Source organism: Sturnira hondurensis, unplaced genomic scaffold (genome assembly GCF_014824575.4).
Source record: "Sturnira hondurensis isolate 20B ecotype Veracruz unplaced genomic scaffold, ASM1482457v3 Scaffold0000396, whole genome shotgun sequence".
In the NCBI taxonomy this organism is placed as follows: Eukaryota; Metazoa; Chordata; class Mammalia; order Chiroptera; family Phyllostomidae; genus Sturnira; species Sturnira hondurensis.
Genome location: NW_028073027.1, coordinates 4042328 through 4055748, shown reverse-complemented (window position 1 = coordinate 4055748; position 13421 = coordinate 4042328).

Sequence of the window (13421 nt, the reverse complement as noted above, 5' to 3'; positions counted from 1 at the left end):
GAAAGGGAAATTTTGAAACTAAACAGATGGCAATCAACTTACAGGGTGTCTGCTAGGGTTTCAGGCTCCTTGGGGCTGAGGCCATTGTTCTTGTTCCCAACACTGGACACCATTCCAAATCTTTTTTTGGGCCCCCCCACCCCCGCCCCCGGCTGCACCCTGTATCACTATTACAAATAGTACTCATTAAAAAAGGTTTAATTTTGCTACTGCATTTCAACACAATTAGCCTTTATTGACTTTGTGCCTAGCAATCTTACCACATTCATTTATCAATTCTAATACTTAGTTTGTAGAAATTTTAGATTTCTTACATACCAAATAATGTCTCCAAATAATAATGATTTTTTCTCCTTTTCCATACTTACACCTTTTATTTCCTCTTCTAGTTATGGTCACAAGGATCTCCACATAAGTGTTGAAAAGTATTGTGCCTAACAGGCATTCTTATCTCACAAAAAAGTTTTCATTAATCCATCTTTAATTGAATGCATGTTATATGGTGTTTTTTAAGATTCCCATTAGCAGGTCAGTGTAATTGCCTTTCATTTTTAATTTGCTAAGATTACTTATCATGAAAACATAAAGTTAACTTCCACTAAAACCTACAGGACTTTGGAGAATGCAGTACGGAGTTTAACCTGTCCTTTGGCAGGTTTCCATGTAAAAACAAAAGAAAAAGAAAATAAACAAAATGTATAAATTATGGAATAGTAAAGATAAGACACTTTCTTATATTTTACCATCAATATTTAGAGAATGTGGTACTACTTATTTCTATAGAGATCATTTTAAAAACTTTTAAGTGTGCCAAAGTATTATCTCATACATAATTTTTAATCTTATTCTGAAAGAATTTCAGTATTTTTCCAATGTGTTTTAGCTTTATCAGCATTGAAATTAAGATTCCCACTGATTATATTTTCTACAAAATAAAATGGCAAAATTTATTTTCTCTATAAATGCAGTAAATCTAATTAAAGGAGCTAAAGGAAGATGCAGCCATGAAAGACATTCAGTCAGACTTGGAAAACAAAACTTTTGCATGTTAGGTATTAATTAAATTTAATTGAATTCACATAAATTAAATTTATTTAATTTAAATAAACAGACCATTTTTGTGTCACAGACATGGATACAGGGTGCAGCCTGGGGGGGGGGGGCACTCATCTAGACAATGCATAGCCTCTGTCGGGCACGGGTTTGTCCCACAGTGACAAGAAGGCCCCTGGGGGCACTGGTAGTAAATGGCAGGTAACCAGTGGATGGCCTGAGATTTCAGTAGCAGTTCAGACGACAGCCTTGTGGGAAGTGGGTCCCANCATCTATAACCTTTAACTGGTTTCATAGATATGTTAAATAGCTGTGGCCAAGTTTTGGGTCAGGGAGAAGTGAGTGGCTGCTTCCCAGGTGGGAACTGGGGCTGCTTCTCGGAGAGAGTGCCTGCTTGAGAGCCATGTGGTGTTAGCAGAGTGAGGACCCCCTCTTGGCCAGGTGAGGGGGAGGCCCACGCTGTTTTGGAAAGATGTAGACCTCTTCTAGCCATGAAAGAGAGAGACGTGCGGTTTCAGCAGAGTGCAGACCCCCTCTTGGCCAGGTGAAAGGGAAGACCACGCAGCTTTGCCAGAATGGAGATCCCTGCGGCCAGGTGAAGAAGAAAGACGCGCTTTTGGTGGAGAGGCTTTGGTAGAAGAGACCCACGCGGCTTTGGCGTGCTCCCTTTGGCCGAGTGGCCTGGAAAGCAGGAGAGACTTTGACTGGAACTTGGTACAAAGAACTCTTGCCAGTGAAAGGTGCCACATGACTTTGGATTAATTGGAGATCTTGCCTGGACAGGCAGGCGACACAGCTCACAGTGCCAGCAACCTGAAAAAAACGGACATGTGCTCTTTTCCTGATTTACGGTACCCGGAGTTGGGACAGTGGGAGAAGGGAGCGCTGTGTGTGTGTGTGTGTAGGTGTATACCCTTAAAGACTTTAATATTTTAAGGAAGGCATTAGGCCTGAATAGCATTAAATAAATATCTTGTTTCCTTTTCACAAATCTCTGGCATTGAGAGATGTCTTTCCAATTGGTGGCGGACAGAAGAGCCCAGTAGATATTAGTATACTGTCCTTGGGAGGGGCCCCTGTTTTCTGAAGCAGTTTTTGGCATCCCTCATTGGGTCAAGTATTGGCCCCCCTCAGACCCTTGTTCGGTAACAATAGCATAAAATGTTTAGGAATGCACATAACAAAGAATATGCAAGGTTGTACCAGAAAACTAAAAGCTGTTGGAGGCAAAATAGAAGAAAATCTAAAGAAATGTAATGACATGTTATGCTCATAGATTGGAAGACATAGTGTATAAAGATGTCAATTTCCCACAAATTGATTAGAAATACAATGTCATTCAGAAACTCAAAACTCCAGAAGATAGTTTTAGTGAGGGTGATTCAGTGCTGATTCTAAATTTACATGGAAACACAAGCAACAAAGAATTTCAAGGCAATTTTGAAAATAGACAATTTGGAAGACTTGCATTAATGAATGTCAATTTTTATTACAAAGCTATAATAACTGTGTTGTATTGGTACAAAGATACCAAAGGCAAAAAAGTAGAGTGCAGACCATACATATATACTGATGCATACTAATAATACTAATTATTATTACTAATAATACTAATTTATGACAAAGGCAGCACCACAGTGTAGTGGGGAAAAGAGTATACTTCTCAGAAATAGTATTGGGACAGCTGGGTACTTTTGGCCATACACAAATATTAACTTAAAATAGACAATTTGAAGTTATAAATATGATATAAAAATAGAGCTTTTAGAAGAAATTATAGGTAAATTTATTGGTGAATTGAGATAGGTTTTTCTAAAGAAAATACACAAAAATAGTTGACAAAACTGAATTAGAAAATTAAGATTAAAACCATACTCATTAAAACACAGGGTTAAGAGAATGAGAAGGAAAGGCATCATCAAGTGAGAGAAATCTTTGCAATATTTATATGACAAAGATCTGTTGTCTCAAATACATAAAGCAAAACTGATAAAATAACAAACACATCAATAGGAAAATGGGCGGACTTGAAAGGCATTTTACCAGAAAAGATAGTTAAATGGAAAGATGCTCAACATTTAGTAAAAAAAGAAATGTAAATTAAAGCCAAATGCAATCAATGGTTTCACATAGGTGTCAAATGGATCTTAAAAGAAGAGTAAATTTTCGTCTAGATATAACAACTGGAAATCTGGTACACTGCTGGTCAGGAGTGTAAGTATCTGGAACCACTTTGGAAAATTGTTTGATGCCACACAACCCAGGAATTTCATGCTTGGGTATGTATCCAACAGGAGTGCATACTTATATGTATTCTTCAAATGTACCTGAATACTTAGAGTAGCAGTCTTTGTCCAAATGCCCATGGACATTATTGTGTATCCATTTGATGGAACACTATACAGCCAAAGAAGTTACAAATCTCAATTAGATACAACATAGGTGGTTCTCATGAGCAAAATATGGTATAAGAGAGTATATAATTTTGTTTACAGAAAGTTAAAAGCAGACCAAATTTACCTGTGTTAGAAGCCAAGATAATTATTAATCTCATGCACTATTGTCACTAGAAGGGGAATAAAGGGAGCTTCTCAGGTGCTTGTAATAACATGCATCTTAGTATGATGCTGATTAAATACATGTGTTCAATTTGTGAAAAAGTAATTTCAGTTCATACTCTTTATTTTTCCACTTTTCTCTCTTACACTTCAATAGAAGTTTGAAAAAGAAAGTGAGCTGGCTGCAATAGATAGACCCAAAATGTCACCCTAGTGCATATCTTATTCCATTTAATTTTTATTTTTGAGTTATTTATTTGGAATAAATTACTAATAGTGAATTTCTAGATGAAGGATATAAAATACTTTGCAGTTTTGATTGCAATATTGCCAGAATATTACCTATAAAGAAAATCAAATCACTATTCAATTCACACAGGGGAAAAATGGTATGGTGATATTTTTGTAAGTTTATATTTAATTTTATCATGTTTTAAAAAATTGCATCTGTTAATTAAAAACATCTATTATTTTTTAAATTGTATTTCATTTTACTTTAAATATCGACTTCCTTTTTCCCTTGGAAGAATTTTCCTTTGACCATAAAGAGGTTTGGAGTCAGCTTCATTTGCAAATTTCAGTCTGCAGAAACATCCCGGCCCTCATCTTCAAACAGAAGGTGTTCGCTGTGTGCACAGTTCCCAGATAGCCATAAACTGAGAAAGCAATCTAGGACAGACTCTGTGCTGGGTAACTGCTCATCCCTACCTGCTGAGTCAGAGTTCGTTAGAGAAAACATTAGGGAGCTGCGTGTCTCTCCCCGATTTCATGTGCAATATCTATGAACTTTAATGGGATTTACATGCACACAATCAGGAGAATTTCAATAGGTAAAATTTAAAATAACTGTTTTCTAATGGCAGTGAAACACTGCAGGTTTCCCACTTATGCAAAGCTTTTGGGGAACAGATTCATTTAGCCTTTGACTTCATTTAGCATGGTCTACCCAACAGGAAGCCTTGATGGCATCTGAAGTGCATTTGCTCTCATGTATTACTGCTTACAGAAACAAAGAGCTAGGCTCGCATACTCAATTTCTGAGGCTATAGTGTTCTTCAGTTTTCATCATCAGACTTTGGCTTTATGTGGTTGCTTGGATAAGGGAAAAATTGGTTTTGTAATTGAAGTTGTAAAACTTGTAATTGGAAGTTTTAAATTAAAAAATAAAACATGCAGCCTTCTTTTCTTACCTGTGCTTTCCTTTGCACAGCTAAGTCCTCGATCACTGGAGTTGTCAAAGAAGATGACCTGTAAAATCTGGGCCTCTAATGCCATTAGGCTTGTTAATGGCAAATTGTCCTTCTAGTTTTCAGTGTGATAGTTGTCTGAGAAAATTATAATACTGCATCCCTCCTCTTTTTCTCCAGTGGCTCCTTCAACAAAGAAAAGTACAGTGGACTTCCAGCATTTACACCAAAAGGAAATGGCATCTGCCTGGGTTTATCCAGAGTTTTAATAAGCAGAAGTCAATTTTTCAGATAAATAAAACTAATACTGTGGCATGTTTACATTTTTGGTAGGAACTCATAAAGGCACTTTATAAGCATGTCAATATTAAAAGTACATCCACATTAGGCAATCACGACAGACTAATAGATTTAATAAGTATGATATCCTATTGGTAACCCATTTGGCACACCTCAAGTGTACTTGAACATGGTGGTTGAGACTGCCTATCTAAAGGCTTCAGGAGTTTCTAGTTGCTATGTCTCCACTAGCTGTATCTGCTATCTTCATGCAGAGTCTGTCTTTTCTAGCTGCATCGTTCGTTTCCATCACTCTCTGACTTCTCTCCTTCTACCTCACATATTCTCTAGAGACAGAATGTTTTAAAATTCTTCTGTGCCATTCTGCATACTCTAAGACCTTCTGTGCCATTTCTTTACTTGGTCATTGCTCAGTAGTGTGCCAATCATTTACCATAAATCTATGCATCAGTGCCAACATCCTCTGATGCTTCCTGACTTTAACATGTATTTATGTTTCTCCAGGAAACAGAGAGGTGTTCTTTATCCCAGTTTGAAGGATCTCGGTGTGGCTTAAATAGTAGAGTAAGGGATAGGATCAGGATCCATCCTGCCTTTCACAGAAGCACCCACCCTAGAGTTTAAAACATGAAGTCACGCATGCATCATGGTTCCCAATGCAAGATACTCAATTTAAGCTCTAATCATGACTCTGAATTATGGGTGTAATTAAAACCTACATTCATGCTGCAGGATGATTGATGCCTCGCTACTTGCTATTTTAAAGGAGAGGCTATCGCATTCCATCCCTGTTGTGTTTTCCTTGACAACTTGTCCGAATTTTTGTACATAAAAGTAATTTCGACCTACATTAAACCCATTTGGACATGCAAAGGGCTATCTCTAGTTTTAACCTACTTTAATTCAGTATGAATTATTTGCTTTAAAGTTATAAACTTTTATTTATATTTAATAGAATTTACCTTTAAAGCATTTCAAGAAAGCTCTCTATGTTAACCTGTTATTAACCTTGGGCTGGAATGGTCTTCTGTCTTCTACTCCATTCTCCACCCCTTCTCTTTCCATGAAAATTTTCATATTTTGAGGCACAATTCAGGTTCTTGTTTCAGTTATTTTTCCATCTTAATATCACTTGTGCCCCTAATGGATATTTTTGTAGTACTTGACCTAGTTTGAGTCATTTTTTAAAAATTCTCTATCAGTGCCTAGTAAGGTACTTGGCATTTGGAAGTAATAAATACTTTTATTACTGAAATTCACCAATTTAGCCCTGGCCAGGTAGCTCAGTTGGTTAGAGAAACTTCCCTGTACAGCAGGGCTGTGGGTTTGATCCCTGATCAAGGCACATACAAGAGTCAACCCATGAATGCATAAAAATGTGGAACAACAAATCCATGTTTCTCTCCCTCTTTCTCTTTCTCTCCTTCCCTCTCTAAAATTAATAAGTAAATACTTTTTAAAATCACCGATTTGTTAAATAGTTACTCAGTATTGGCAACATTTCAGGCCCCGAGGGAGAGCCTGGCATGGCAGATGAAAAGAAGACATGGCTCTTCTCCAGGGAACTCACAGGCGTGCAAACCGAAAGACGAAGGGAAGGTGCAGGTGCCCAAACCAAAAGTATGAAACAGCACAACAAGCACTATAAAAAGGTATAGTGACTCTTGGGAATTAGGGAGGGCTTTCATAGGAAGTGATATATGACTTTATTTTTTAAATTGAAAAACATCATTGGCCAGGAAGGAAAGGGAACATCCAGAGTTAATGGCATGTAGGAATCACAAAGTTGCAAGTCATCCTGGGAGGCTGGGGAAACAGCAGGTCTTCTTTGCTGGAGAGTGTCATATACGAAGAGGGTTGCAGGGTATAAATTTAAGCCTCAGCACCAGTCAAATACTTTTGTCTCTTATTGTTACCTTTCTAAACGTGTAATTTCCTCTAATGGATGTGCAAATGATAGCAATTAATGAGTGGAAAACAACACCCCTACTTGTAAGAAAGTACTCATTAATCTCTCGTACATCTTCTCTCTAAAAACAGAAATCATTCAGCCTAGTTGAGATTCAAGGCAACAGCCAATCTCTTAGAACAGTGATTGTCAACATTTTTCATCTCATGTACACAAAAAGTAATTACTAAATTCTGTAGCACACCCAAAATACATATTTTTGCTGATCTGACAAAAGGTATAATTTTGATTGACTTACAAAAAAATAATAATAGTAATTACCTACCCTTTTTGCTCCAAAATGACTTTTTAAAAACTGAGGTGTCAATACTTGCATATAAGTATTTCTGGTACCAAGAATTAATGAATTAGAATCAGCCTTATTTGGTGTGATCGATAAAATGCAACTCTATTATGTGACCTATATAATTATGATTCAAGACAGGGTGTTCACATCGAATGGCTATTATATTGTGTTGGCTGTTGTCATTTTTTTAATTTGACTATCTCAGAGGAAAGAAAGTGCTGCTGACTAGATAGTCAGGTATTGCATGTTTTAAAAATTCTTGCGGCACACCTGTTGAAAATCATTGTTCTCCAAGTATGGTATCACTTTTCATTTTCTTGTATACAATAGATACTGAAGACTAAAAATTTACATGATACTTAGCTGGTTACTGTAGAAGGTACAAAGATAATGCAGTCAGTATAATAGAGGGAAAGGCAGACGCAAATCATAATAAACATATTCTGGTACAGAGAACATGCATAGTGTGGGCGTATGGAGCAGAGAACGATGACTCACAGCAGGGACAGCCTGGGCATGCTTCGAGGGACAGACAGCAAGTTCAGTGAATTTTACGTGCAGGGCAGCATTTGAAACAGGAGAAAGGGATCTTAGTGAAAATGGAACAAAAACTATCAGTGGGTTGTAAATGTGTATAATAAGTTCCACACTCCAGAAGGCCCTTCTTGAATTAGGAGGTATTGCCTTGCCTTTCAGGGCCACACGCACTGGAAAAAACAGTAAGATTTGTCACTGACTAATTTCACAGCATCTGAAGATGGACAAAGAGAAGAGCACCTGAAAGAAGGTTGAAAGTCACTATGGGTGCACCCATAAATTCTTTCAATCAAAACTTGAAGAGACAGTAAATAAGCAGCTTGTTTAAAAAGTAAGGGAAAGAAACAGTAGTTATGGATATTTTTAAAGCAGCGTGTAAACTGTTATCTGCTGGTACCAATAAAACATAAATCATGTAGGTTTATGTTAGTAACGGTAAGCAAGGTCATTATGTCAGCAGTGTGTGAGAGTTTCTCCATAACTGGCTGTGTTGGCATCATCAGCGTCCCAGAAAAGCCACTGAGTGAGCTGTTAGGATGTTATTATTTTCAGGTTGTTTTTTATTTATGATCAAACTTTCTTAGACTTGGAAGCCCTGAAGCAGTATGCTGACAGTTCAGATCAACGTAATAGACGGAGTAAGCGGACCTTTGCTTTTCCTTGGAGTGAGAAATATTTATGAGGTTAAATTTCCTTGAGGAGAACCATTACTCAGATCCTGTCACTCGACACAACAAAGATGTAGGACTTGGAGTCAGAAGATCTGACAGCGAGTTGTAGTCCTACCACTCACAAGCTGTTTGACATTGATGAAGGCCCTCAAGCTCTTTGAGGCTCGTTTTCTTCCCTGGTATAAAGGGATAACCATGAGCTTCATTATCAACAGGTTTGCTGTGAGGATGACAGGGAAAAAAAGTGTTGAACATAATGCACATAATCATCCAATTCATATTATTTATAACTGAAACTTCAGTACAGTAAAGTGTGCTATAACTAGGTCGGAACAATCCACGAATCTTCTCATTTTTCTTTTCTTATTATACATTCAGATTTTCTGCCCAGAGATCTTTCTCAAAAGATTTTATTTGCTTGTACTCATGTTTTCTTTCTTTGTCACTCTCTTAAGATTTCTTCCAAAGAAAAGCCATTTAAAGTGACAGTTTCTTTAGCCATGCAGAAGCTTTTGATTTTGATGAGATCCCATTTGTTTATTCTTTCCTTTATATTCCTTGCTCTAGGGGACATATCAGTAAAAATGTTGCTGTGTGAAATATCTGATATTTTCCTGCCAATGTTCTCCTCTAGGACTTTAATGGTGTCACAGCTTATATTTAAGTCTTTTATCTACCTTGAATTTATTTTGGTGTATAGTGTAAGTTGGTGCTCGAGTTTCATTTTTTTGCACATAGCTGTCCAATTCTCCCAACACCATTTGTTGAAGAGGCTATCTTTACTCCATTTTATGTTACTGCTCCCTTTGTCAAATATTAATTGACTATAGAGAGTTGGGTTTATTTCTGGGTGTTCTGTTCTGTTCCATTGGTCTATGTGCCTGTTTTTATGCCTGATACTTTGATTACAGTGGCCTTGTAATAGAGTTTGATATCAGGTATTGTGATCCCTCCTACTTTGTTCTTTTTTCTCAACATTGCAGCTGCTATTCGGGGTCGTTTATGGTTCCATATAAATTTTTGAAGTGTTTGTTCTATGTCTGTGAAGTATGCCATTCGCACTTTAATAGGTATTGCATTGAATCTGTAAATTGCTTTGGGTAGTATGGACATTTTGATGATGTTAATTCTTCCAATCCATGAACACGGTATATGTTTCCATTTGTTTGTGTCTTCCTTGATTTCTTTCTTCAGTGTTGTGTAGTTTTCTGCATACAGGTCTTTTACCTCCTTGGTTAGGTTTCTGCGCGGCTGAAGAAAACAGCATTAAAATAAAAAGCAACCAACTGTAAGGGAAAACATATTTGCCAATGATACCTCAGACAAAGGTTTCAGAATATACAAAGAACTCACATGACTTCACTCTAAGAAGACAACTAACCCAGTTAAAAAAATGGGGAAAGGACTTGAACAGACACTTCTCCAAGGAGGACATACAGAGGATCCAGAGACACATGAAGAGATGCTCAATATTGCTTGCTATCGGAGAGATGCAAATTAAAACCACAATGAGATACCACTTTATACCGGTGAGAATGGCTATCATAAACAAAGCAATAAACAACAAATGTTGGAGAGGGTGTGAGGAAAAGGGGACTCTGGTCCACTGTTGGTAGGATTGCAGACTGGTACAACCATTATGGAAAACAGTATGGAATTTTCTCAGGAAACTAAAATTTGACCTGCCTTTTGACCCAGCAATTCCACTGCTAGGATTGTATCTGAAGAACCCTAAAACACCAATCCCAAAGAACCTATGCACCCCAATGTTCATAGCAGCACAATTTGCAATAGCCAAGAGTTGGAAGCAACCTAGGTGCCCATCAGTAAATAAATGGATCAAAAAACTATGGTACATATACACAATGGAATTCTATGCCACAGAAAGAAAGAAGGAGCTCCTACCTTTTGCAACAACATGGATGGAACTGGAAAGCATTATGCTGAGTGAAATAAGCCAGGTGTTGAAGGACAACTACCATATGATCTCACTTTTAACAGGAAGCTAAACAACAAAACAAACAAGCAAGCAAAATATAACCAAAGACACTGAAATAGAGAACAGGCTGACAGTGACCAGAAGGAAGAGGGGAAGGAATTTCAGGGGAAATAGAGGGATTTAGAGGAATATCTGTAAAGGATACATGGACAACAACTGAGAAGGGTGGAAATGGGAGGGAGGGGGGAGCACGGGAGGTGGGATGGGATGGGAGTAATAGAAAACTGTACTTGAAAAATAATTAAATAAAAATAAAAAATAAAGTGACAGTTTCTAACTCTTAAGACTTTTGCCTTTTCTTAAACGGCAAGGATTCTCACACTACCCCATCTGGTATTTGATATAAAAGATACACCCCCATGATGCATTAATTGTCTCCAGAACAAAGCATCGCAATTGTAATTACTTCTTCTTCCAGAGTTTCTTCCTGCCGTGGATAGTATTTTTCTGAATAAATGATCATGTGGTATGGTTTATATTAGAACAACAGCCTGTTATTTCCAAGAATGTATGTCTTAGGAGGCAGGAGTTCTTCTTCTGTAGAAGTTGGCCTCTCCCCTGTCACCCCATTGCTGTATACCCTCTGTAGAAGCAAAGTAAAAATGCACCAAGAGACATAATCAAGGAGATATGCTTTACTAAAAAAGCAATTAAGTTTTAGAGCCATTCTTTTACTATACTTAAAAAACTACAACACAAGCTGAATATAAATAAATTAATGAAGGGATAATTAGAATTAATATTAATATTAATTAATATTAAAGCAGAGGTAATTAGGATTGTGAATTTAGCACATCTGGCTATAAGATTTTAAAAATATAGCAATAACAAATAATATTTAAATGCTTTGGGAATTGAGTGATACTTAAAATGTAATTTAAATTATGATTTGTTACTTATATGATAAAAATGAAAAGATTCTGACGATGGGCATAATAATACCTTAGTGATATTTGTGATGGGAAAGAAGATCTGAGAGACAGTTTTCCAGGGTCAAGTAGAAACTCACCATCAGTGACAGCTCAATAGGGCAACAGTGAGGCAAGGAAAGCACTTAACCATGCGCAAAACGCAGCATGTGTTACAGCAGGTGGTGTTGGAGATACAGACACATTTCTAGAGTTAAAAATTATGAACTAAGCCTGTGGCAATGGGAATGGTGAGAATTAAATATCTTAAATAGAATTGGGAAAAATAAATTAATAAGAATGAGTAAATGTCTTAATATAAATATTGAAAGAATAAATAAAAGTTAAAAGAGTAAATAGTAAAGAATAATTTTCAGGTATTGGATACTAGGTGGTACCAGTCATTTATATGGGAATTATGGTGAAAATGAGGATTAAATATTTATCGATAATTTGAAAATTCTAAAATGGGTATGTTTTGGGTTACTAAGGAAGAAATATCCAGTAGGCAATTAAGGGATATGTGTATAGAGCCTGGCAGAATGTCAGGGCTAAATTTACAGATTTGGAAATCACTTATACATAGATGCTAATTCAAACTATGCAGTGGAATAGAAGTGAGAAGAACACAGAAAGTGGATACAAAGGGTAGGCAGAAGAAGAAAATTTAATAACAGAGACTTAGAGGAAATAGTTAAAAAAAACTGGGAAAGAGGAATGTTATCGAAATCAATGGAGGAATAATTTTCCGAAGAGAAAAACTGAACAATAGCATCCATGACTGCCAATGTAGACAGGGATTACAAAGGATTCATTGAATTGAGCACCAAATATATGGAAAGCTATTTGTTTCACTGGAGTAGATACCAGTGGGCTGTGGAACTTTGGTAGAAAAAAATATTAGAATTACAAAGTGTAGGCATAGCTGATGAGAGAAAGAGAGAAAAGATGATGATTATATAGGGAAAAGAATGCAGGTCCAAAGGAGCTTTTTGTTTTCTTTCTCTCTTTTATTTGTACAGGAAAGAAAACACATAGATTCGTGTAGTCAGAAGAAAAGAAACAAATGGAGAGGGGCTTAGAGTTAAAGGAGAGGAAGGAGTATTAAGTTAAACAAGAATACTGCAATATAAAATTCACTTTAACACAAAGGGAGGCACTGCTTCCTTGGAGAATGGAGTGATGGATATAAAGTTGAGCCCAGTGTAGACAAGTTCAGGAAGCTGGATGGAGAATTAAGGCAGTCTAGATACGTCTATTCACATTCAGACATATTTACACGTGGGAGAAGCTTTTGCTTATGCATGCCCGTACATGTAAACAAATTGGATTTGGGGGGAAATACATGCAAACTATGGTTGGTCATGTTAAAAATATAGACTTATCATATCCATTAATGTTATCTGTGAACTCTAAAGGGACTTTCCTACCCCTGTATCTATGATTCTAGACCTAAATTAAGCAATTCACAAAGTTATAACTTGCTTTTACTCTTCTTGGTAAGCCTGTATGGGGTTGCTTTTCTTAACAAATAAAATCCATACAATAAAAAGTCCAATAGTTTCTGATTTAGAAGACCTCTCTAGCACATTAAGATAATATTGGCAGATAACTTTTTAGAGATGAATCTTAACATTTTCAAGAGGGGTAGAGATGCATCTGTTTTCATATGAAGAAGAATGGCCCTTCAAAGAAGTCTATTGATTTCATAGAGATTTCAAAAAGAGTAATGGTCTACTAAAAATAGCAGTGGGGGTGAGAAATGATACTGCTGTAATTCCTTCATAAACATAAAAAATTAGATTAGGCAATGGGCCAAATAACCTGATTCTTGCATTCCCGAGAAATACCCTATGCAGTACATTCAGGGCTGAGGTTGCACCTTGGTGGTTTCTAAAGCTCCAGAACCTAGAACAGTGTTTGGCATAGGAATAGAAGAAGAAAATGTAGAAA